Source organism: Rattus norvegicus, chromosome Y (assembly GCF_021556685.1).
Source record: "Rattus norvegicus strain SHRSP/BbbUtx chromosome Y, alternate assembly SHRSP_T2T, whole genome shotgun sequence".
NCBI classification, from domain to species: domain Eukaryota; kingdom Metazoa; phylum Chordata; class Mammalia; order Rodentia; family Muridae; genus Rattus; species Rattus norvegicus.
The window spans coordinates 12,867,264-12,892,304 of NC_141555.1; positions in this window are offsets into that span (position 1 = coordinate 12,867,264).

The following is a 25,041-nucleotide window of genomic DNA, read 5'->3' on the forward strand; positions in this document are numbered from 1 at the left end:
ATACAAGCAAGCATCAAAACTCTCCAAACCAAAAAGAGTTCAGGATCAGATGGGTTTAGTGCAGAAATCCATCCAAAATTCATTAAAAAATTCATACCAATATTATTTCAAACTATTCCATAAAATTGAAACATGGAGTACTACCAAATTGCTTTCATGAAGCCACAATTACTCTTATAACTAAGACACAAAAAGACCCAAAAAAGAAAGAGAACTTCATACCAATTTCTCTTACCAATATTGACACAAAAATACTCTATGAAATTATTGCCACTCTATTCATACAACACTTTAAACAATCATACATTATGATTAAGTAGGATTCATCCCAGGCTTGCAGGGATGCTTTAATATACAGAAAACCAACAACATAATTCACTATATAAACAAATTCAAAGATGAAAACCACATGATCCTTTCATTAGATGCTGAGAAAGATTTTGATAAAATTCAATATCAATTCGTGATAAAAGTCCTGGAAAGTACAGGAATTTAAGGCCCATACCTAAGCATATACAACAAATCCATAGTTAACATTAAACAAAGTGGAGAGAAACTGAAAGCAATCACACTGAAATCAGGGACTAGACAAGGCTGCCCAATCTCTCACAACTTATTCAATACATTTCTAGAAATCTTAGCCAGAGCAAGCAGACACTGAAGGATGTCAAAGGGATATAGATTGGAAAGAATGAAGTCAAAATAGCACTGTTTGTAGAGGATATGATAATATACTTAGTGACCTCAAAACGGGAAGTCTTTGTTACTCCCAAGACTGAACCCCCAGTGAATGGAATTGTTGGGAGAAGGGCAGTAATGTGGGGGTAAATCAGGAGAGGAACACAATTATAGAAGGGCTGGGGGAGGTGCTAGGAAGATGTTAGCCTGAAAATCAGGAGAGGTAATAACATTTGAAATGTAAATAAGAAATACCCAATTTAATAAAGATGGAAGAAAAAAGACACTCCCTCTGGAAGAGGAGAATGTATGATTTTCCATTCAGGACCTGTGGGAAGAATTTTGGACACCTGGGCAAATGTGGAATAACCCTATAGAACATTGGAAACACTTGGTTATTTCCGGAAAGTCCTGGGTGGGTAGGAACATCTTGGGGAAAAATGGGAGATCCAAGTTCTCCATGTCTAGATAGGGAAGGATGTTGGGAACCTGTAATGTGTGGGGAAATTACCTGTCCCAGTTTATCAGTAGAAGAGTCAGCAGAAGGTGGCCCAGGCATAGTGTGATCTTCTTTGAATCTTTCACTGTTCTCTCCAGTACTGTGTTTTGTAGATGTTGCAGGCACTCTGGCTACCAACTTGTCAAAGTCCATATGTTTTTCAAACCCAGTAGACATAACCCTGTTTTGTTTTTTTTTTTTTTCATCTTCCCAAGAATGGGCACTAGAGATGAGGCCACTCTTTTTCTAGTAGCAGGCTGGAAAGCACATATTCTGGTATCCCTGGACAGTGGGTTTCTCAGTGATCTGCTATCCTTGGTCAGTGGATTACTCATGCCCTCAGGAACCCTCAGAGGATGTGGAAGTGTCCATTTCTTCTTCTCTGTCAGTTCCCTTCTAGGGTCTAGGGCCCTCTTATTGAATGAAGCCTTTATATGATCTTTGAGTTTCTGTAATTTTTCTGTAACACGAGCATCAGGCTTTTTGAATCTCTGATCTTCTTAGGGTTTTGGGCATCTGAACTTTTGCCAAGTCTGTCTAAGTAGTCCCAGAGGTGGAAAGTCGCTCGAGTCTCTGCTGTTCAATTGCTTCCCCCATTGGAGTAGGATGTTATAATCCGTTTGGCGGACAATGAAGGGGGTCTCCAGTGGCAGAGGCTGGGAACCCTTCAAGTGCTTCCCCTATTGGAATTAGTGTTATAATCTACTTGTGGGACACTGAATGGGTTTCCAGGCTGTGGAGGCTGGGAACCTTTCAACTTATTCCCCTGTTGCACTCCGTTGTTATAATCATCTTGGGGAACACTGAAGGGGTTCCCAGGCCGTGGAGGCTGGAAATCGGCGGTGCATGGTCAGAGGACAGAGTCCAGGATGAGGCTCGCTTGCCTCTCTCCACACGTTTGCCATTTAGTCGTTAAGAAAATTGAACCAGAAATGGCGAATGGGCTACTACCCCGGGAAGGGGCAGTGAATGTACTTGCCAGTGGGGAGTCATTGTGAGCATCAGTTGAGCTGTATCCTTTGAGTACGGCTCTCTCTCCCGAGAGCTGTGGCCAAGACTGGAAGACAAAGCAGGGAAATCTCAAGTGACTGTTGATCTCAGGAAACAACAAAAGCTCGAGAGGGGCTGTCCTCGAGTTTCCACGGGGCAGTAGCGAGGTCTCCATGGGGCAGACGCGAGGTTTGCACCCGGCAGTCGCGAGGTCTGCACGTGGCAGTTGGGGGTCTGCACGGGGTAGTCGCTAGGTCTGCACCGGGCAGTCAGGAGCTGCCTCACTTGTCAGTACTTGTAGTAGCGCTGCGATCATCCAAGCTTTCTGAATGAGGAGGAACCCTGTCGACTCTCTTCCTTTGAGTCCAGAGTGCTACCTGTTTTGTGCACACTCTCAGGGGCCATGAGAAAGGATTCCTGAAGTAGCAACATGATTGGAAAGAGCAAAGTGTGCTTAGGACACTGTGCGGTCTAGCGCCTCTTACACCAGCATTGGTGCAGTGATTTGTCTTGGAACCTCAGACCCTTGCTCCTCAGAGACTGCAGGGACTAGAAAATCACTATAGGACTGTGTTAGGGAATAAACATGTGATAGGATTTGAATAGAGCATAGAATTCGTGGGATTGATATTAGAATTCCATGTGACTTCCAGGTGTTACTGTGATGCTTCTGCCTTGATGTCTCACTCACTATTTTTTCTTGTCCTAAAGCTCTTAATATTCTTTCCATGATGATATTTTTGAAATATTGAGTATGCTACACAATGGAAAGTATTTTCTCTAGTCACATATATTGAAATTGTAAATGTCTCTTGACATCATATACAGTTACCTGGCCAGAAATCCTGGGATGCTATCAATATGATAAGTTGATTGAACACACACTGTTTGTGTTACAAGCTTTGCTTGTAAATAATTCTTCTGGTGACCCCCAATTAGATTGTACAAATGCCTCCTGCCTCTTACAAACATATCTACAATAACCCTTGCTTGGAGAAAGGAGTAGAGTATTGTGTCTTCTTTGAATGAAGAGGAGGATCTAAGGCTACACTCCTCAGAGAAACAAGAAATCAGGAACTGTAGGAAGAAATATGCATCTAGGCAACAATAAGTGTTCCAAGATAACCTGTGCAGTAAAATATTGTATGGAAAATACCACTCCTTTATTATTAGTATTATTAATCATTGTATTTGTTTTCATTTCAAATATTAACCCCTTTCCAGTTCCTGTTAATAAACGCCACGACCACATACTCCTCTTTGTCTCTAAGAGGTTGCCTCCCCAACTCTCCCACTCATTCTTGCCTCACCCCTCTAGATTCACTCTTCTTTGAATTGCTCTTCTCTGGGACATCAAGAATCTAAAGGACCAAGTTCTTCCCCTTCAACTGATGTGAGATGAGGCAGTTCCCTGCTACATATGTAGGTTACCAGACCATGTATAATCTATGGTTCGTGGTTAGGGCCATCGGAGCTCTAATGGGTCTGGTTAATTGATATTGTTGTTCTTCCTCTAATTACAATCCAATTCATCTCAATAAGCCCTTCCCCTACATCTTCCATTTTGATCTCTAGGTTCAGTTCAATGGTTGGCTGTGAATATCTGCATCTGTATCAGTCAGGTGCTGGCAGAGCCTCCCAGAGGACAGGCATATCAGACTCCTATTTGCAAGCACATCTCAGCATTAGCAACAGTGTCCAGTTTGGTGTCTGCAGATCTCTGGATGGCCTTTCTTTCAGGCTCTGCATCATTTTTGAACCTGCATTTCCATTAGACAGGGATAACTGTGAATATATTTGAGATGGGTGAGTGGTCACATCCTTGCACTGGGGGCCATGCCTATCTACTGGAGGTGGTGTCTTCAGGTTCAACTTCACTGTTGTTGTTGATGTTGGCCAATGTCATCACTGTTGGCTCCAGAGAACCTGTCACATCCTTAGTAACTGGGACATCCTAGAGGTTACCCACATCCTCCACTGTTCCTTCTTTTTATACTCATTCTCCTGGTCCTCTCTGCTTCTCTCCTGTCTCTTCCCACATCTGATCCTCTTCTCCTGTTTTTCCATTTCACTCCCCTTTCCCATACAGGTTCCTTTCTCCATTTTCCTCCCATGATAATTTTCTTCCCCCTTCTAATTACGATTGAACCAATCCCTCTTTGTCCTTTCTTGTTAAGCTTCAGAGGGTATATGAGCTTATTCTGGATATTCTGAGCTCATGGGATAATTTCCACTTACCAGAGAGTTCATGCTATTTGCGTTTATTTGTGTTTGTGTTACTTAACTCAGGATGATATTTTCTAGTTTCATCCATTTGCCTATGAATTTCATGAAGTCATTCTTTTTAATAGCTGAGTACCACACCATTGCATAAATATACCACATTTTACTTATCTGTTTATCTGTTTCTCTTTTGAGGGACATCTGGGTTCTTTCCAGCTCCTGTCATTTATAAATAAGGCTGCTATGGACATAGTGGAACATGTGTCTTTGTTGTAGGTTTGAGCACGTTTTGGGTATATGCCATTGAATGGTACAGCTGGGTCCTCAAGTAGTAAATACTATGTTCAATTTTCGGAGGAACCTCCAGTTTGGTTTGCAGAGGGGTTTTAAAAGCTTGCAATCCCAACAGTGACAGTGCATTCCTTTCTCTCTACACCCTTTCCAAAGTCTGTTGTCAAATGACATTTTTATCTTAGCTAATCTGAATGGTATGAGGTAGAATCTCAGGATTGTTTTGATTTGCATTTCATCAATGACTAAGGATGTTGAACATTTCTTTAGGTGCTTCTCATCCATTCACTATTTATCAGTTGAGAATTTGTGTTTCGAAGTGTGTCCCATTAATAGATAGGGTTATCAGATTCTCTGGATGATAGCTTCTATAGTTTTTTGTATATATTGGATATTAGCGCTCCATCGGATATAGGATTGGTAAAGATCTTTTACCAATCTGTTAGTTGCTGTATGGAACTAATGACAGTGTCCTTAGCCTTACAGTAACATTGAAATTTTATGGAGTTCCATTTGTTGATTCTTGAGTTAGAGCAAAAGCCATTGGTGTTCTATTCAGCAAATTTTCCCCAGTACCAATGTGTTCGAGGCTTTCCCTCCTTTTTCTTTAATTAGTTTCAGTTTATCTGGTTTTATGTGGAGGTCCTTAATCCACTTTTACTTGGGCTTTGTACAAGGAGATAGGAGTGTATTGATTTGCATTCTTCTACATTCTGTCCTTCAGTTGAAACAGCACAATTTTTTAAAAAAATATATACCATCTTTTTATCCACTGGATGGTTTTTGATCCTTTGTCAATTATCAAGTAGCCATAGCTGTGTGGGTTCTTTACTGGGTCTTCAGTTATTTGGAGGTTCTAGCAGGGGAGCGCAGCTACTCGTATACCCTTGACCGAAGACCGGTCCCCCTCTATTCGGGGAAGGTCGTCCTCTTCGACCGAGCGCGCAGCTTCGGGAGGGACGCACATGAAGCGGTGAGGGAGGAAGGGGACACCCGCCTAGCCAGCCAGATCAGCCGAATCAACACTGGCGATCAATAGGGTGAAAGATGTCGCAGCCAGATCGCCCTCACATCCTGGGTCTTCAGTTATATTTCACTGCTGTACCTGCCTGTCTTCACACCAATACAATACAGTTTTCAATCATACATTACTCTGTAATACAACTTTTGTTCAGAGATGGTGATTTCCCCAAAATGCTTTTATTTTTGAGAATTCTTTTCTCTATCCTGGGATTTATTTTATTCCAAATAAATTTGCAAATTATCACTTTTATGTCTGTGAAGAATTCAGTTGAAATGTTGATGGGGATTGCATTGAAACTGTAGATTGTTTTTAGCAAGATGTCCATTTTTACAATATCAATCCTGCCAATACACGAACATGGGAGATCTTTACAATTTCTGAGACCTTCAATTTATTTTTTCAGAGACTTGTGTTCTTGTCATATATATCTTTCACTTGCTTGGTTAGAGTCAAACTGAGGTATTTTATATGCTTTTTGACTATTGTAAAGGATGTCATTTCCGTAATATCCATCTCAGCCTGTTTCTCTTTTGAGTAGAGGAAGGCTACTTATTTGTGTGAATCAATTTTATACTCTGCCACTCTGCTAAAGTTGTTTATCAGGCTTAGAAGTTCACTTGTGGAAATTGTGGGGTCACTTAAATATACTACCACATCATTTGCATATAGTTACATTTCGAATATTTCCTTTGCAATATGTATCCCTTTACCTCCATTTGTTGTCTAATTACTCTGGCTAGGACTTCAAATACAATATTGAAAAGGTAGGGAGACAGTGGGTATCCTTTTCTACTTCCTGATTTTAGTGGGAGTGCATTAAGTTTCTCTCCATTTAGTTTGATGTTGGCTACCTGTTTGCTGTACATTGCTTTTACTATGCTTCAGTATGGTCCTTCAATTACTTATATTTCCAAGATTTTTAACATGAAGGAGTAGGTTCTGTATTATGCTTTCTCAGCATCTAATGAAATGATTGCTTGTTTGGTTTTCTTTGAATTCTTTATAGAGTGGGATTAGTTTGATTAGTGATCAGGTTCTCTATATTGAACTTATCACCGTATCTCCAGGATGAAGCCTACTTGATCATGATGGATCATTGTTTTGATGTGTTCTTGGATTTGGCTTGCAAGACATTTACTGAGAATTTTTGCAGGGATATTCATTAAAAAATTGCTCTGAAATTCTCTTTCTTTCTTGGATCTTTGTTTGCTGAAGTTATAAGCATAACTGTGGCATGAGAGATGGAACTGTGTGGTGTTCTTCCTATTTCTGGTTCGTGGAATAGTTTGAGAATATTGGTGTTAGGTATTCTATGAACGTCTGAGAGAATTCGGTACTAAACCTTTCTGGTCCTGGGATTTTTCGTTAGGAGACATTTAATGACTGCCTCTATTACTTTACGAGTTATGGGAGTATTTAGATGGTTTATCTGATCCTGATTCAAGTTTGGTACCTTGTATCTGTCTAGAAAATTATCCATTTAATCCTTACTTTCCCATTTTGTTAAGTATAGGATTTATAGTAGGATCTGATAAGTTTTTGAGTTTCCTCATTTTCTATGGTCATATCTCTATTTCACTTCTGATTTTGTTATTTTTAATTTGAATACTAAGGATTTACCAATCTTCTGGATTTTTCAAAGGACCAGCCCCTGGATTTGTTGATTCTTTATATAATTCCTTTTGTTTCTAGGTGGTTGATTTCAGTCCTGAGTTTGATTATTTCCTGCTGTCTAGTCCTCTTGGTGTATGTGGTTTTTATTGGTTCTGAGATTTCAGGTGTTCTTTCAAAGTACTAAGTACTAGTGTATCATAGCTCCTATTTCTCTGTGGAGTCTCTCAGAGCTATGAGTTTTCCCCTTAGCATTGCGGTTTTGTGTTCCCAAGTTATGCCTTCCTTTTCATTAAATTCTAAAAAAGGCTTTAATGTTTTTTTCTTTATTTCTTCCTTGAACAAGTTCTCACTGAGTAAATCATTGTTCAGCTACCATGTATATGTGGGTCTTTCGTTGTTCTTCTTGTTATTGAAGACAATTCTTTGTCTGTAGTGATCTCATAGGATGAATGGATTAATTCAGTCTTCTTGTATCTGTTGAGGCCTGTTTTGTGATGGATCATATTATCAGTTTTGGGGAAGGTACCATATAGGGCTGAGAAAAAAATGTCAGGAGTCATAACAGGACAACCTAATGACTAGCAGGTGATCATCCTCAGATGGAAAGCCTCGGATTATTTTAAAATCTACAACTAGTTCACCCTTATTAAGCAAGGCTGTAAGGGATTCATTTTGGGAAAGTTTCCTGCTATTAAAATGCTATTCCTTTTTTTTTTATTTTTAGACATATATAACAATCATTGAGTAATAGCACACTCCATTGGAGCAGATCTCTGCAGGCCTACGAAGTTGTACTGTCAAATAGATGAATCTTTAGTCTTAATAATGATCCTACAATAATTCCTAAAATCATATCAATGGTTATTGAGCTCTTTTATAGTGGGACTCCTATAAGTCTATTTCTAATAGTCAAAATTGCCATGACAACTCTGCCAGTCTTCTAGGTGTCACCAGTTAATTGTTCTGAGATAGTAAACGGACTTTCTCCTACTCAGAACACATTCCAAGAGGTTGCAAAACAGTTATCAAGAGTCATAAAAAGAGAACAAATGATTTGTTACAGGAGCAAGGACAGAGGATAAGATATTCACTGGGTTTATCTGTAAATAACTTCTCTATTAACTATGGTTTGAGAACTTCAATGAACATGTGGTGCTGACACTGGTGATGAATGTTTAGCCAGATAATTACTCCTGGTGTATATTCGTGTAAATTTCTCGGTTGTAAATTATATTTCAATTTATGCTTTGATCTTTCTTTTTTTTTCTTTTGGGCATCAACACCTCCTCTTTTAGTAGCATGCACAAAGATTCAACATTACAGAAGTGCTTATAAAGCAGCAGACTTGGAAGAACATGAGTACAGTTTTACATAGATGTATTATTACAGAAATACACATGGATGTGTTACCAGGAATCATAGATATATCAGTGCCTGTGGATGTACTAATAAATAATATAGTTATGTAGTAGTATAGAAGCAGACAATGGTGAACTGTACAATCCAGCACATCTAAAATAATAAGTAGCCTAAACAATAAAAAGGAATCACTCTTCTCTAGTGTCTTCTAGACTTCATGCTTATTTTTTAATCTATAAAACCATATAACTTTTCTCTATTTCCTCTCACTCTCTGCTCATTTTCTTTTCTCTGCCCTCAGCTTTCCCTCTCTATCCTCTCTCCTGTTTAACCTCCCTCTCTTTCCTCACCCTCATTCACATGTTTCCCATCTCTCATTTCTCCTATTGCTCATTCACTCGCCTGCCACTTTCACACTCTGTCTCTATTTATCACTCTTCTACAACATCCAAGTCTCCTATATTTCAGATATCCCTTCATGTCTCTTCTCTCTCTTCATATACTTCTTTCTTCCTTTTTTCTTACATTTTTATTAAATTGGATATGTCTTATTTACATTTCTTTTTTTATTTTTTTAAATTTATTTAATATTTAATAATAATTCTTTGGTTTCCGGGCAAACATCCCCCTCTCTCCTTATGGTTGTTCCCTCCTAAACCTCCCCCCATTACTGCCATCCCCCCAACAGTCTAGTTCACTGGGGGTTCAGTCTTAGCAGGACCCAGGGTTTCCCCATCCACTGGTGCACTTACTAGGATATTCATTGCTACCTATGAGGTCAGATTCCAGGGTCAGTCCATGTATAGTCTTTAGGTAGTGGCTTAGTCCCTGGAAGCTCTGGTTGCTTGGCATTGTTGTACATATGTGGTCTTGAGCCCCTTCAAGCTCTTCCAGTTCTTTCTCTAATTCCTTCAACAAGGGTGCTGTTCTCAGTTCAGTGGTTTGCTGCTGGCATTCGCCTCTATATTTGTTGTATTCTGGCTGTGTCTCTCAGGAGCGATCTACATCCGGCTCCTGTTGGTCTGCACTTCTTTGCATCACCCATCTTGTCTAATTGGGTGGCTGTATATGTATGGGCCACATGTGGGGCAGGCTCTGAATGGGTGTTCCTTCTGTGTCTGTTCTAATATTAGCCTCCCTATTCCCTGCCAAGGGTATTCTTGTTCCCCTTTTAGAGAAGGAGTGAAGCATTCACATTTTGATCATCCGTCTTGAGTTCATTTGTTCTAGGCATCTAGGGTAATTCAAGCATTTGGGCTAATAGCCACTTATCAGTGAGTGCATACCATGTATGTCTTACTTTGATTGGGTTAGCTCACTCAGGATGATATTTTCCAGTTCCAACCATTTGCCTACGAATTTCATAAAGCCGTTGCTTTTGATAGCTGAATAATATTTCATTGTGTAGATGTACCACATTTTCTGTATCCATTCCTCTGTTGAAGGGCATCTGGGTTCTTTCCAGCTTCTGGCTACTATAAATAAAGCTGTGATGAACATAGTGGAGCACGTGTCTTTTTAATATGTTCGGGCATCTTTTGGGTATATGCCCAAGAGAGGTATAGCTGGATCCTCAGGCAGTTCAATGTCCAATATTCTGAGTAACCTCCAGACTGATTTCCAGAATGTTTGTAACAGATTGCAATCCCACCAACAATGGAGGAGTGTTCCTCTTTCTCTGCATCCTCGCCAGCATCTACAGTAACCTGAGTTTTTGATCCTAGCCATTCTCACTGGTGTGAGGTGAAATATCAGGGTTGTTTTGATTTGCATTACCCTTATGACTAAAGATGTTGAACATTGCTTTAGGTGTTTCTCTGCCATTCGGCATTCCTCAGCTGTGAATTCTTTGTTTAGCTCTGAACCCCATTTTTTAATCAGGTAATTTGTCTCCCTGCCGTCTAACTTCTTGGGTTCTTTGTATATTTTGGATATAAGGCCTCTATCTGTTGTAGGATTGGTAAAAATCTTTTCCCAATCTGTTGGTTCCCGATTTGTCCTAACAACAGTATCCTTTGCCTTAAAGAAGCTTTGAAGTTTTATGAGATCCCATTTGTCGATTCTTGATCTTAGAGCATAAGCCATTGGTGTTTTGTTCAGGAAATTTTTTTCCAGTGCCCATGTTTTCCAGATGCTTCCTAGTTTTTCTTCTATTAGTTTGAATGTATCAGGTTTGATGTGTAGGTTCTTGATCCACTTGGACTTAAGCTTTGTACAGGGTGATAAGCATGGATCGATCTGCACTCTTCAACATGTTGACCTCCAGTTGAACCAGCACAATTTGCTAAAAATGCTATCTTTTTTCCATTGGATGGTTTTGGCTCCTTTGTCAAAAATCAAGTGACCATAAGTGTGTGGATTCATTTCTGGGTCTTCAATTCTATTCCATTGGTCTATCTGTCTGTCTCTGTACCAATAAAATGCAGTTTTTATCACTATTGCTCTGTAATATTGCTTGAGTTCAGGAATAGTGATTAGCTATCCTGGGTTTTTTGTTATTCCAGATGAATTTGCAAATTCTTCTGTCTAACTCTTTGAAGAATTGGATTGGTATTTTGATGGGTGTGCATTGAATCTGTAGATCGCTTGTGGTAAAATGGCCATTTTTACTATATTTATCCTGCCAATCCATGAGCATGGGAGATCTTTCCATCTTCTGAAGTCTTCTTCAATTTCTTTCTTCAGTGTCTTGAAGTTCTTATTGTACAGATCTCTTACTTGCTTGGTTAAAGTCACAGCAAGGTACTTTATATTATTTGGGTCTATTATGAAGGGTGTCCTTTCCCTAATTTCTTTCTCGGCTTGATTCTCTCTTGTGTAGAGGAAAGCTACTGATTTATTTGAGTTAATGTTATACCCAGCCACTTTGCTGAAGTTGTTTATCACCTTTAGTAGTTCTCCGGTGGAACTTTTGGTATCACTTAAATAAACTATCATATCATCTGCAAATAGTGATATTTTGACTTCTTCCTTTCTGATCTGTATCCCCTTGACCTCCTTTTGCTGTCTGATTGCTCTGGCTAGAACTTCAAGAACTATATTGAATAGGTAGGGAGAAAGTGGGCAGCCTTGTCTAGTCCCTGATTTTAGTGGGATTGCTTCAAGTTTCTCTCCATTTAGTTTAATGTTAGCAACTGGTTTGCTGTATATGGCTTTTACTATGTTTAGGTATGGGCCTTGAATTCCTATTCTTTCCAGGACTTTTATCATGAAGGGGTGTTGAATTTTGTCAAATGCTTTAACAGCATCTAATGAAATGATCATGTGGTTTTGTTGTTTCAGTTTGTTTATATAATGGATCACGTTGATGGTTTTCCATATATTAAACCATCCCTGCATGCCTGGGATGAAGCCTACTTGATCATGGTGGATGATTGTTTTGATGTGCTCTTGGATTCGGTTTACCAGAATTATATTGAGTATCTTTGCGTCGATATTCATAAGGGAAATTGGTCTGAAGTTCTCTTTCTTTGTTCTGTCTTTGTGTGGTTTAGGTATAAGAGTAATTGTGGCTTCGTAGAAGGAATTCGGTAGGGCTCCATCTGTTTCAATTTTGTGGAATAGTTTGGATAATATTGGTATGAGGTCTTCTATGAAGGTTTGATAGAATTCTGCACTCAACCCATCTGGACCTGGGCTCTTTTTGGATGGGAGACCTTTAATGACTGCTTCTATTTCCTTAGGTGTTATGGGGTTGTTTAACTGGTTTATCTGTTCCTGATTTAACTTTGGTACCTGGTATTTTTCTTGGAAATTGAGAATTTCCTGTAGATTTTCAAATTTTGTTGAATATAGTCTTTTATAGTAAGATCTGATGATTTTTTGAATTCCCTCTGAATCTGTAGTTATGTCTCCCTTTTCATTTCTGATTTTGTTCATTTGGACACACTCTCTGTGTCCTCTCGTTAGTCTGGCTAAGGGTTTATCTATCTTGTTGAGTTTCTCAAAGAACCAACTTTTGGTTTTGTTGATTCTTTCTATGGTCCTTTTCGTTTCTATTTGGTTGATTTCAGCTCTGAGTTTGATTATTTCCTGCCTCTACTCCTCTTGGGTGCATTTGCTTCTTTTTTCCCTGGAGCTTTTAGGTGTGCTGTCAAGCTGCTGACATATGCTCTTTCCTGTTTCTTTCTGCAGGCACACAGCGCTATGTGTTTTCCTCTTAGCACAGCTTTCATTGTCTCCCATAAGTTTGGGTATGTTGTACCTTCATTTTCATTAAATTCTAAAAAGTTTTGAATTTCTTTCTTTATTTCTTCATTGACTAGGTTATCATTGAGTAGAGCATTGTTCAATTTCCAAGTATATGTGGGCATTCTTCCCTTTTTGTTATTGAAGACCAGTTTTATGTCGTGGTGGTCTGTCGCGCGCCCAATGTCCCACCAGCAAGAACGACGCTCAGCAACAGGATTCTTCTGTGAGCAAGCCTTTACTGTGTTACAGCTCTTCTTAGTCTTACAGCTCTTCTCAGTGTTACAGCTCTTTTCAACAGGGACCCTGAGCAGCAAAATCGCTTGGCTTATATAGACAACAGTATGCTAATTATCTCTCAGGGATTGGTGGGGCTTGGATCACCCCACTACTTGTCCTCCAGGGATTGGCGGAGAATGAATCACCTCATTAGCATATTAACGGTCAACTGACACCTAGTGCATAAACCGCATATGTGCAGTACCGCTGTTCACCACTAGAGGGAGCCCTAGCAAGGAGACAAGCCTGCACATGCGCAGTAAGTTGTTGATATCCAGACAAGGCTGGATATTGGCACCATCTTTGTTTCACTGCGCCGCTCTCTACATCACCCCCTCTTTTGTTTAATAAAATGACTGGTCTAGATCTGGGTGTCATGTCAATCTTGTCATTGCTCCTGTCTTAGGGCGTTCTCATCCAAACTCGGTCTTACCCGTCATAGAGTTACCCTATCGCCCCCAGGCCCCGTGTCTTAGGTTGGCTGAGTTCGAGGAAAGTTGCCCGTCCCTAGATACAATGTTTCCACATGATTGTGACAAAAATGATCTAGGGCGAACTCTTGATCTTTCAAAGAGGCCAGTCATATGTTGGTAGAAGTACCCTTTTTAATGGTGGTCATAGCCTGGTAAACAACCACTTTGTGTCTGACATGTTCTCCTTTTAAACAGCCAATAAGCCAGAGACCTACTCCAAATCCCAGGAGGACAATAACTCCCCAGGACAAACATGCCCGCCCACTCCTTAACAAGGGAGAAAGCATTGGTAATCCATGAGGTAAAGTCTTCAACTGTGACGGGGTCCAGCCTAGTGCTGTTGAGGACAGCAATCTGCATTAGCAATTGTCTTGAAAGTTGCTCTGCTTTCATGGACCAGTTTCCTTTCAGATAATTCGAGATTTCATTGCTCTGTTGAAAATTCTGAGAAAAGTTAGCTCGCAAAGGAATAATGCATAAACCTCTAAGGGAGGAAACACAAGACAGCTGTGTCATATGATACAGTGCTTCAATTTGTTCTTGAAATAAATCTATCCTTTGATTGGCTAATAGAAGGCCAGATGCCAAATGGGTATTAAATTCTTCTTGTATCTCTAGCGCCACTGCAGTTCTTTCTACAATCTGATAGAAAGTCTCAGCCGTCTGTATTTGATTTGTAATAGCAATTGCAGCTGTGGTAGCTGCGGCAGCAGACAGCAAAATGGCTGAAATTATGACTGCCGTAATTCCAAAATCTCTTTTAGCTCTCAGTAAATTAAGAATAGGAAAGCTATCTGGATTTGCCTCCACTGGGATTGGCACAAAGGAGGGAATCTTAACCATCACTGCGGTGTCATTGGTGCCATCCCAGCATTCAGCTAAATAGCAGACTACATCAGAACTATTACAATTTAAAACACCATTGCTGACATTAGTGCTTATCAGAAAGAAAAAAAGGTGATTTAACACATACTGAAGTACTAGTGACAGTATTATTTACCAAGAGGTTATTATATTGAATATTGATCAACCTGGTATCATTTTTTCTGGTAGCTGAAACATTATACAGCACGAAGTTTTCACCCATCAACCTAGCAAAGGGGGTCAGGGATGTATACAACCCTTGCTCATTGGACAGCACCCATTGAAACCAAGGCCAGAGATTATGCTTGCCCATCTTATTCTCAAAACAGTAGAAATGCTATGGACTGGCATGGGTACTGGCCAGGATCTGGCAATAGCCCACAGGGTGAGCGAATTAACCTGTATTACCATTCCCAGTAGTAATAGTAGGGTTTATAGTCTCATCTTCAGGAAGAGCAGAAGGCAATTTTCGAGTCAAACGCTCAGGTGCCCAAATTGGATTTTCTTGATTCTGCGGAAAAACACAAATCGCTCCCCTAGATCTCGAAATCCCGGGATCTGGGCCATGCCATTCATCAGTTAAGACATCCTTCCACTTTACTTCTGCATTAGTTATAGGTGTAGTATCAGCATGGTGATCCGCAGCAGAGCGGCCATGCGCATCGAAAATTAAGAAATTTAGAGTAAATAGAGTTAAGAAAGTTGTTCTTTTGGTGTTCGGCTGCTGGCAATTCCCTCTTTTTGTTTTTGTATAAGCTCTTTTAAGGTACGATGTACTCTTTCCACAATTCCTTGACCTTGGGGATTGTATGGCAATCCTGTAGTATGTTTGACATGCATTGTCTAGCAAAATGCCTGAAAGGACTTTGCAGTGTAGGCAGGCCCGTTGTCTATCTTGAGACTATCAGGCTTTCCCCAGGCTGCCCATGCCTCTAAGCAATGGCTAACGGCAATACGAGTCTTTTCACTAGTCATCATAATAGCGTGTATAATACCGGAACAGGTATCAACAGAAACATGAGCATATTTTAAATTTCCAAATTGAGATATGTGTGTGACATCCATCTGCCAAAGTTTTAGCGGGATCAGACAACGAGGGTTAATCCCCACATGAAGAGGGTGGTTTAATTGACCTTTTTTAAAACCATATCCAATAACTTAAAAGCCAATAATCCATAACCAAGGCAGAGGAGAATATACATTTAAAACCAATCAGAAAACAAAATTGAAGTGGCTACACATATCTTAGCTACAGGTGCAAGGCTCCAAGGGCCGACTGAAACTGCTTTTTTAAGAGAAGCACCTTTTCACTTGATAAATCTCCTTGAGACCAGGAATCCAAGTAGGCACACTCAAGTTTATCTTTTTGTTCGATTCCCTGAATAAATTTTCAGGTGGTCTACCTCTATCAAATCTGATCAGTATGACTCTGTGAGGTTTCCAGAGCCTAATCACATACCTAGCAATAGCCTCAACTTGAGCCACAACAAAAGCTGCACTGACCCCATTTTTTATCTCTGCCTTCTCTCTGTTCATTTTATCTCCTTTTCTTTTCTTTTCTTCTTTCGAAACCTTTTCTCCCTCTGACATACTTTCTTATTGCTCTGTAAGGACCCTCTGACCTGTCCTAACAGCTTCCTCACATCGTTTATCCTCTAAGCAGGCAGGGACCATTCGCCAAAGAGGTTTTGGTCCAGGCTTAAGCTTGCTGTCTGTGGCTTCTGTATCCCACACAAAGAAAAAAAGAAACAAAATTACCAGCCTTGCCCACAAAGGATCCATAACTTTAGGTTTCTTCACAGTGGCTCTCCACGTAGGCCCATATCTTTCTTCCTCATATATGGCTGCCTCTTCTTCTAATTCCTCCTCCTCGGACTCTGACAACTCTTGCTCAGAGTCACTGCCAGCCAGTTCTAAGGCTTCTAATTCTTTTAATGAATACAAAGTATCCTCTCCGGATGACTTGTACTTTATCCTCCGGGGCATACCTATTTTTTCCTCTGGCAGCGTTTCTTCCGCCTTTTGTATCTCTTTCACTTTTGTTTTAGAAACCATTTTCTTTTTGCTCGCTCCTAATTTCTCACTTTGCTCCGTTTCTGACATTCTCTCTTGAATGTTCTGTCCTGCCTTTACTATGTCCTCACATTTTTAACACAAATACCAAGAAGACAACAGTCACTATAAAAACGAGCAACAATCCCTCCACAGCAAGACTAAATACAAAATGGGGCATGCCTCTGGGAGCTTGCCTTTTAATTTACCTTCTGGCAGTTCTGAATCCTCTTCAGCACACTGAAAGGTCCCCTTGGCACTGGCAATGTTGGTTCCCGGGTTTCGGCACCACTTATCGTGTGCCCAATGTCCTGCCAGCAAGAACGACGCGAGGCAACATGATTCTTCTGCGAGCAAGCCTTTACTGTGTTACAGCTCTTCTTAGTGTTCCAGCTTTTCTCAGTGTTACAGCTCTTCTCAGTGTTACAGCTCTTCTCAGTGTTACAGCTCTCTTGAACAGGGACCATGAGCAGCAAAATCGCTCGGCTTATATAGACAACAGTATGCTAATTATCTCTCAGGGATTGGCGTGGCCTGGATCACCTCACTATCACCCCACTACTTGTCCTCCAGGGATTGGCGGAGAATGAATCACTCCATTAGCATGGTACCGCCCCTCATTAGCATATTAACGGTCAACTGACACCTGGTGCAAAACCTGCACATGTGCAGCACTGTTGTTCAACACTGGAGGGTGCCCTGCATTTCATTATCATATGGCCCCCCTAGCAAGGGAACAAGCCTGTGCAGTAAGTTGTCGACATCCAGACAAGGCTGGATGTCAGCACCTGCCATCATTGTTTTGCCGTGCCGCTCTCTACAGTGGTCTGATAGCACACATGGGATTATTTCTATCTTTCTGTACCTGTTGAGGCCCGTTTTTTGACCAACTATATGGTCAATTTTGGAGAAAGTACCATGAGGAGCTGTGAAGAAGGTAAATACTTTTGCTTTAGGATAGAATGTTCTATAAATATCCGTTAAGTCCATTTGGCTCATGACTACTATTAGTCTGTCTACGTCTCTGTTTAATTTCTGTTTCCATGATCTGTCCATTGATGAGAGTGGGTTGTTGAAATCTCCCACTATTATTGTGTGAAGTGCAATGTGTGTTTTTGAGCTTTAGTAAGGTTTCTTTTACGTATGTAGGTGCCCTTGTATTTGGGGCATAGATATTTAGGATTGAGAGTTCATCTTGGTGGATTTTTCCTTTGATGAACATGAAGTGTCCTTCCTTATCTTTTTTGATGACTTTTAATTGAAAATTGATTTTATTTGATATTAGAGTGGCTACTCCAGCTTGCTTCTTCTGACCATTTGCTTGGAAATTTGTTTTCCAGCCTTTCACTCTGAGGTAGTGTCTGTCTTTGTCTCTGAGGTGTGTTTCCTGTAGGCAGCAGAATGCAGGGTCCTTGTTGAGTATCCAGTTTGTTAATCTATGTCTTTTTATTGGGGAGTTGAGGCCATTGATGTTGAGAGATATTAATGAATAGTTATTTGAATGTGAGGTTATGTTTGTGTGGTTTACTTCTCTTGGTTTTGTTGCCAAGACGATTAGTTTCTTGCTTCTTCTAGGGTATAGCTTGCCTCCTTATGTTGGGCTTTACCCTTTATTATCCTTAATTGTGCTTGATTTGTAGAAAGATATTGTGTAAATTTGGTTTTGTCATGGAATGTCTTGGTTTCTCCATCTATGCTAATTGAGAGTTTTGCAGGATACCTGGACTGGCATTTGTGTTCTCTTAGGGTCTGTATGACATCTGTCCAGGATCTTCTGGCCTTCATAGTTTCTGGCGAAAAGTCTGGTGTGATTCTGATAGGTCTGCCTTTATATGTTACTTGACCTTTTTCCCTTACTGCTTTTAATATTCTTTCTTTATTTTGTGCGTTTGGTGTTTTCACTGTTATGTGACGGGAGGTGTTTCTTTTCTGGTCCAATCTATTTGAAGTTCTTTAGGCTTCTTGTAGACTATGGGTATCACTTTTTTTAGGTTAGGGAAGTTTTCTTCTATGATTTTGTTGAAGCTATTTACTGGTCCTTTGAGCTGGGAGTCTTCACTCTCTTCTATACCTATTATCCTTAGGTTTGATCTTCTCATTGAGTCCTGGATTTCCTATATGTTTTGGACCATCAGATTTTTCTGCTTTACATTATCTTTGACAGTTGAGTCAATGATTTTTATGGAATCTTCTGCTCCCGAGATTTTCTCTTCCATTTCTTGTATTTTCTAGGTGAAGCTTGTATATACAGCTCCTTGTCTCTTCTTTTGATTTTCTATATCCAGGGTTGTTTCCATGTTTTCTTTCTTGATTGCTTCTATTTCCATTTTTAATTCCTTCAACTCTTTGATTGTGTTTTCCTTGGATTCTTTCAGGGATTTTTGTGCCTCCTCTCTATGGGTTTCTACTTGTTTATTTATGTTTTCCTGGAATTCCTTCAGGCATTTATGCGATTCCTCTCTGTAGGCTTCTACTTGTTCTCTAAGGGAGTTCTTCACGTCTTTCTTGAAGTCCTCCAGTATCATGACGAAATATGATTTTGAAACTATATCTTGCTTTTCTGGTGTGTTTGGATATTCCATGTTTATTTTGGTGGGAGAATTGGGCTCTGATAATGCCATGTACTCTTGTTATCTGTTGCTTGGGTTCCTGTGCTTGCCTCTCGCCATCAAATTATCTCTAGTGTTACTTTGTTCTGCTATTTCTGACAGTGGCTAGACTGTCCTATAAGCCTGTGTGTCAGGTATGCTGTAGACCTGTTTTCCTCTTTTCTTTCAGCCAGTTATGGGGACAGAGTGTTCTGCTTTCTGGCGTGTAGTTTTTCCTCTCTACAGGTTGTCAGCTGTTCCTGTGGGCCTGTGTCTTGAGTTCACTAGGCAGATAACTTGCAGCAGAAAAGTTGGTCTTACTTGTGGTCTCGAGGCTCAAGATTGCTCGCAGGGTGCTTCCCATGAGCTCTCTGCGGAGGCAGCAACCAGGAAGATATGCGCCGCCATTTCCGGGAGCTTCCATGCACTAGGGTTCCAGATGGCGTTTGGTGTTTTCCTCTGGCCTTCAAGATGTGTGTGCAGAGTGCTATCTCTTCTGGTTTCCCAGGCGTGTATGCCTCTCTGAAGGTTTAGCTCTCCCTCCCATGGGATTTAGGTGCAGAGAACTGTTTATCCGGTCTGTTTCCTTCAGGTTCCGGCGGTGTCTCAGGCGCAGGGGTCCTGCCGCTCCTGGGCCCTCCCCTACAGTAACCCAGAGGCCTTATACAGTTTCCTCTTGGGCCAGGGATGTGGGCATGGGTGGGCAGTGTTGGTGGTCTCCTCTGCTCTGCAGCGTCAGGAGTGCCCACCTGACCAGGTGGTGAGGTCTCTCTCCCACGAGGTTTGGGACCAGAGAGCTGCTACGGGCCGGGATCCTCGGGTGTGGGACTTCCAGTAAACACAGGAAGTGCCCGGTCCTAGAGGAATTTTGCCTCTGTGTGTCCTGAGTTCACCAGGCAGGTTTCTTGTGAAAACTCTCAGGGAGAACTTTCCCTCGAGATGGAGACCCTCCAACTCTAAAGACCAGACCGAGACACCACAGGATGCAATCAGCAAGAGGATTTGGTTTATTGTCGGGATACACAGGCACAGGCACCTGCGGGCGCTTCAGTCACTCGGGGGACTGGCGTGCCCCACGGAACCAAGGATGGGCTTTTTATAGGATTTTGGGGAGCAGAAGCAAGCATACAGAAGCAGATGCCTGTTTACAGGGATATAATTGGTGGATTCTAATATGGCAAGGGTTTAGCCCGGAGGCAAGTTTCCTAGCTACCTTCCTGAAACATAACGGCTGACTCGGCCCCCCACCAGGGTGTGGGACCTCTCCTGGGGCTTTTTTTTCATTGTCAGGTGCTCAACGGAAGTCGTCCTGTTGCCAGGCCTTCAACCAAACACATCCTGCTTGGCAGCCACTGTGTACTCAGTGTTCTAACCTTTCCCTGAACCAGTCATCTTAAGTACAGCCTTGCAAAATGGTGTTACTGCTTCTAAGCTGGGGTCTTTCATTCCCCCATTTTTTTTTGTTAACTTTGAGTGAAATCTTTCACTCGACTTGGTCAAGAAATTTCTGTCTGGTGGGGGCTTATTCCCCCACTGACTCTAGGCCACAAAAGGGCTAGGAGGAGCCACATAGGAGTTTTAACTTTAAGGGGTTTGGGGTGCGCTGAACTCTCCATGTCTGGGGTGTAGTGTTGTGATTGGTCAATTCCTCAGACCGGACTGCCTTGACGTGTGGTGCGTGGATCTAAGCCGAGACTCCATCTACCTTTAGGGCGGTCGGGGTAGTCAGGAGGACGGTGTAGGTTCCTTTCCACCGTGGCTCGAGATTCTTGGTCTGGTGTCTGCGCACCCACATGGTGTCTCCAATCTGGAACGGGTGTGGCACCACCGGATGCTCAAGCTTGTCCTGGTAAGCAGCGGCCAAAGGTCTCCAGACGTCTCTCTGCACAATCTGTAGGGCCTGTAAATGGGCCCTCAGAGAAGGGCTGTCAGCAAAATCAGCAATGTTGAATCGAAGAAATGGACAAATGGGGGTGGTGCTCCATATATTATTTCAAAAGGAGTTAGACCATGGGGGCCCGGGGTATTCCAGGCCCGATATAGAACTAGGGGAAGGAGGGCCACCAATCCTTTGAGCCTGTTGCAAGCACAAGTTTGGATAAAGTCTCCTTAATTGTTCTATTCATGTGTTCTACCTGACCTGAACTCTGTGGTCTATAGGCAAAATGTAATTTCCCCAGCAATTTGGCCACCAACTGACTTACTTGGGAGACGAAAGCGGGCCCGTTGTCCGACACCAACGCTTGAGGCATGCCATACCTGGGAAAGATTTCCTCGAGGAGCTTCTTGGTGGCCATTTTTGTAGTCTCGTGTTTTGTGGGGAAGGCTTCGACCCATCCTGAGAAGGTGTCTACAAACACTAGGAGATATTTGTATCCATATATACCTGGTTTAATTTCAGTAAAATCAATTTCCCAATGGATGTCGGGACGGGGTCCCCTAGGACGAACTCTTTGTACAATCATGGTCTTTCCCGGGTTAACCTGAGCGCACGCTTTGTAACTCTCAGTCACCTTTTGTATCGCTTTGTCCCGATTCAAAAAAAAAAAAAAAAAAAAAAAAAAAAAAAAAAAAAAAAAAAAAAAAACAGATTTATCTCTTCCCGATCTAGTAAGGTTTTTATCTTCTTAAACCCCAAATGGGTTAATTTGTGTAAAAAGGAGATCAATTCAAAAGTCATTTTTATTGGCATAACTGTCTTTCCTTTGTAGACCCACTGTTTTAGTTGAGGGTGGTAGATGGCCCCCATTTTTTCTAGGAGCTCTATGTCCTCATGTGCATAAACCCAACTGGTTTGTCCCACTGGTGGGGGCGTGGGTTGGTCTGGGCTATTTAAGGGCAAGATTTGTTTTTTCATGGCCACTTCTCACGCCGTGGCATCGGCCAGCCGGTTTCTTCGTGCCTCTGGGTTGTGCCCTTTCTGGTGTCCTGGACAATGTATAATACTCAGTCATTTGGGCAAGAATAGGGCTTCTAAGAGGGCCAGAATTTTAGCCTTATTTTTAATATTTTTACCCTCAGATGTGAGCAGCCCCCGCCTCTGGTAGATCTCCCCGTAGATGTGTGCCGTGGCAAAGGCATAACGGCTGTTTAGCCTCTTACCTTTTGTCATCTTGAGCGCCTGAGTGAAGGCGATGAGTTCAGCCCGTTGTGCGGAGGTACCAGCAGGCAGGGCTTTCGCCCAAATCACTTTGTCCTCCGTAGTGACCGCAGCTCCAGCCTTTCGCTCTCCCTCTGCCAAGAAGCTGTTGTCATCCGTGTACCATGTGTGGTCAGCATTCTGAAGAGGCTGGTCCAATAGGTCCGGCCTGGTTCCATGTAGGCAGTCATGCTGTTCTGCCTCCTCTGGTAGAGGAAGCAAGGTGGCAGGATGAGGGCGACTACGGGCCCAAACTGAACCGGTTCTGCATCCAGTAACAAGGCTTGGTGTGAGAATTAGAGAGCCAGCGGTCTGGGGGCTGCTTTACCAAGGCCTCCACTGCGTGGGGTGCTAGGATGGTGATTGGCTGTCCCAAAGTCAATTTTCCAGCATCCTTGATCAGGACAGCAATAGCAGCCACCATCCTTAGGCACGGTGGCCAGCCGGAGGCCACAGGGTCCAATTTCTTAGACAGGTAGGCCACAGGGCGTTTCCAGGGTCCCAAACTTTGTGTTATGACCCCTTTAGCATACCCCTGTTTCTCATCGATGAACAGTTACTGAGCAAATTGTAAGGGTTTGGAACAGTCGGATGAATATCTTCTATCCTCTTGTTGACCTTTCTCACGTCTTGTACTGGCCTATAATCTCCAGTGCCGGGTTTCTTAACAGGCAGAAGAGGCATATTCCAAGGCGACCGGCAGGGGATTAGGATGCCTTGATCTAGAAGCCTCGTAATGTGAGGCCTTATACCTTGATAAGCTTCATGTGACAGGGGGTATTGTTTTATGGAGACTGGAGTTGTAATTAAGGGGGGCTGTTGGAGCGCCAACCCCATCCCACCAGCCTCTGCCCAAGTCAGGGTCCTGTCCCGGTTCATAGGGTTAGAACTTGAAGTGGAGTTCCGTGGGGGCCAGTTATTTGGGCCCCTCCTTCCTCAAAATGAATTTGTGCTTTTAGTTTGGTGAGCAGGTCACGGCCCAGCAGAGGGTACGGGCAGTCCGGAACATGTAAGAAGGAATGGGTCACCATACCAGTAGCCAGCTGAACCCGGCGGTCCGTAGTCCATCGGTATTGTTTCTCACCAGAAGCTCCTTGTACCCAGGCCGTCCGGTCACTGAGTTGACCTGAAGCTTGAGTGAGGACTGAATGCTGGGCTCCTGTGTCTACCAGGAAAGTAACCGGCTGCCCCCCCAACTTTAAGCGTTACCCTGGGCTCAGGGGTGGGGGCTCCTGGCCCTGACCTCCCTAATCTTTATCTAGAGCCAAGAGGGAGGTTCGTGGTCCAGGCTTTTGGGGTCCGCCAGGCTTCTTGGGGCACTCTCTGGCCCAGTGTCCTTTCTCTTTGTAATAGGCACATTGATCTTTATCTAGCTTCAGCTTCTTTCGAGCTCCACCCCTATCTCCCTTCCTTTTTTGGCCCTGAACTACGGCGGCCAAGATTCAACTCAATTTTTTGTTTTTTGTTTTTGTTTTTTTTTATCTCTCTCTCTTATTAAAACTCTTTTTAGCTTTTTTAAAGTAAATCCTGTAATGTATAGCCCTGCAAATTTTCTAACCTCTGTAACTTAGTCCTGATATCTGGAGCAGCCTGCCAGATGAAGGACATAGAGACACTCATCATTTGTCCTGGGTCATCTTTGTCATAGGGAGTGTACATACGGTAGGCCTCCTTAAGTCTCTCTAGAAAGGCGGAGGGAGTTTCCCCTGTTTCCTTTAATACCTGTTTTACCTGAGCCAAATTAGTAGGGCGTCATATAGCCCCTCGGAGACCCGCTAGAAGCAACTGGCGATAAAGACGTAGGTGTCCCTTACCTTCAGCTGTATTAAAATCCCAGTTTGGTCTCTTAAGTGGGAATGCAGCATCAATTTTCTCAGGCAGCTGGGTGGGACGCCCATCATCTCCCAGAACATGCTTTCTAGTCTCTAGGAACACTCTTTGTTTTTCTTCTGAGGTTAAGAGGGCCTGTAAGAGCTGTTGGCAGTCATCCCAAGTAGGCTGGTGGGTAAGTAAAACAGATTCTATTAGGTCAGTGAGTGCCACCGGATCTTTGGAAAAAGAAGGGTTGTGTCGTTTCCAATTGTAAATGTCAGCTGCTGAAAACGGCCAGTATTGGGTCTGGTCACCGGTTCCCTGTCTAAGTGGGAAAGCCTGGGAGGTTGAATCTGGCATCACCTTGTACAATCTCCCTGCGACAGGGGAGAAACCCTTATCAGACTGTGGCCCGACAACTGATCTTGCCGGCGGCTCTGCCTCCTCTGTTTTAGCCGGGCCTGTCAAAGAGAAGATGTATGAGAGGGGAGTTTGGGTCTGCCGGGAGGACAGGTTTCTTAGAAGGCTCTGATTTCACAAGGTAGAGACTGTCCCATGTTAGTTCTAAGGAAGATTAGAACACAGAGAAAACAAACAACACCAACAGTCAAACAAACAACAGACAGGTGTGCTGCACGGCTTTGGTACCAAACTGAAAGCAAAAAGTCAGATGGAGGTGGCAAAGGTCCGGGGTCCTCTGAAAGCCAAAAATACAGACAGAGGTGCCATTAGTCCAGATCTTTCTCCTCTCCCAGATTGGGCCCTGAAAAGTCGGGCCCCTAACATCCTTGGAACGTCTTCCAGGGCTGCGGGGCGAGAAGTCCGAGCTCCTCAGCTCCTTCTTCGTCCCACCCAAATTCCAAACAACCTGGCTGAGCGCTCACAGAACAGACCTGGCTGAGCGCTCGCAGAACAGACCCGGCTGAGCGCTCACAGAACAGACCCGGCTGAGCGCCCACAGAACAGAC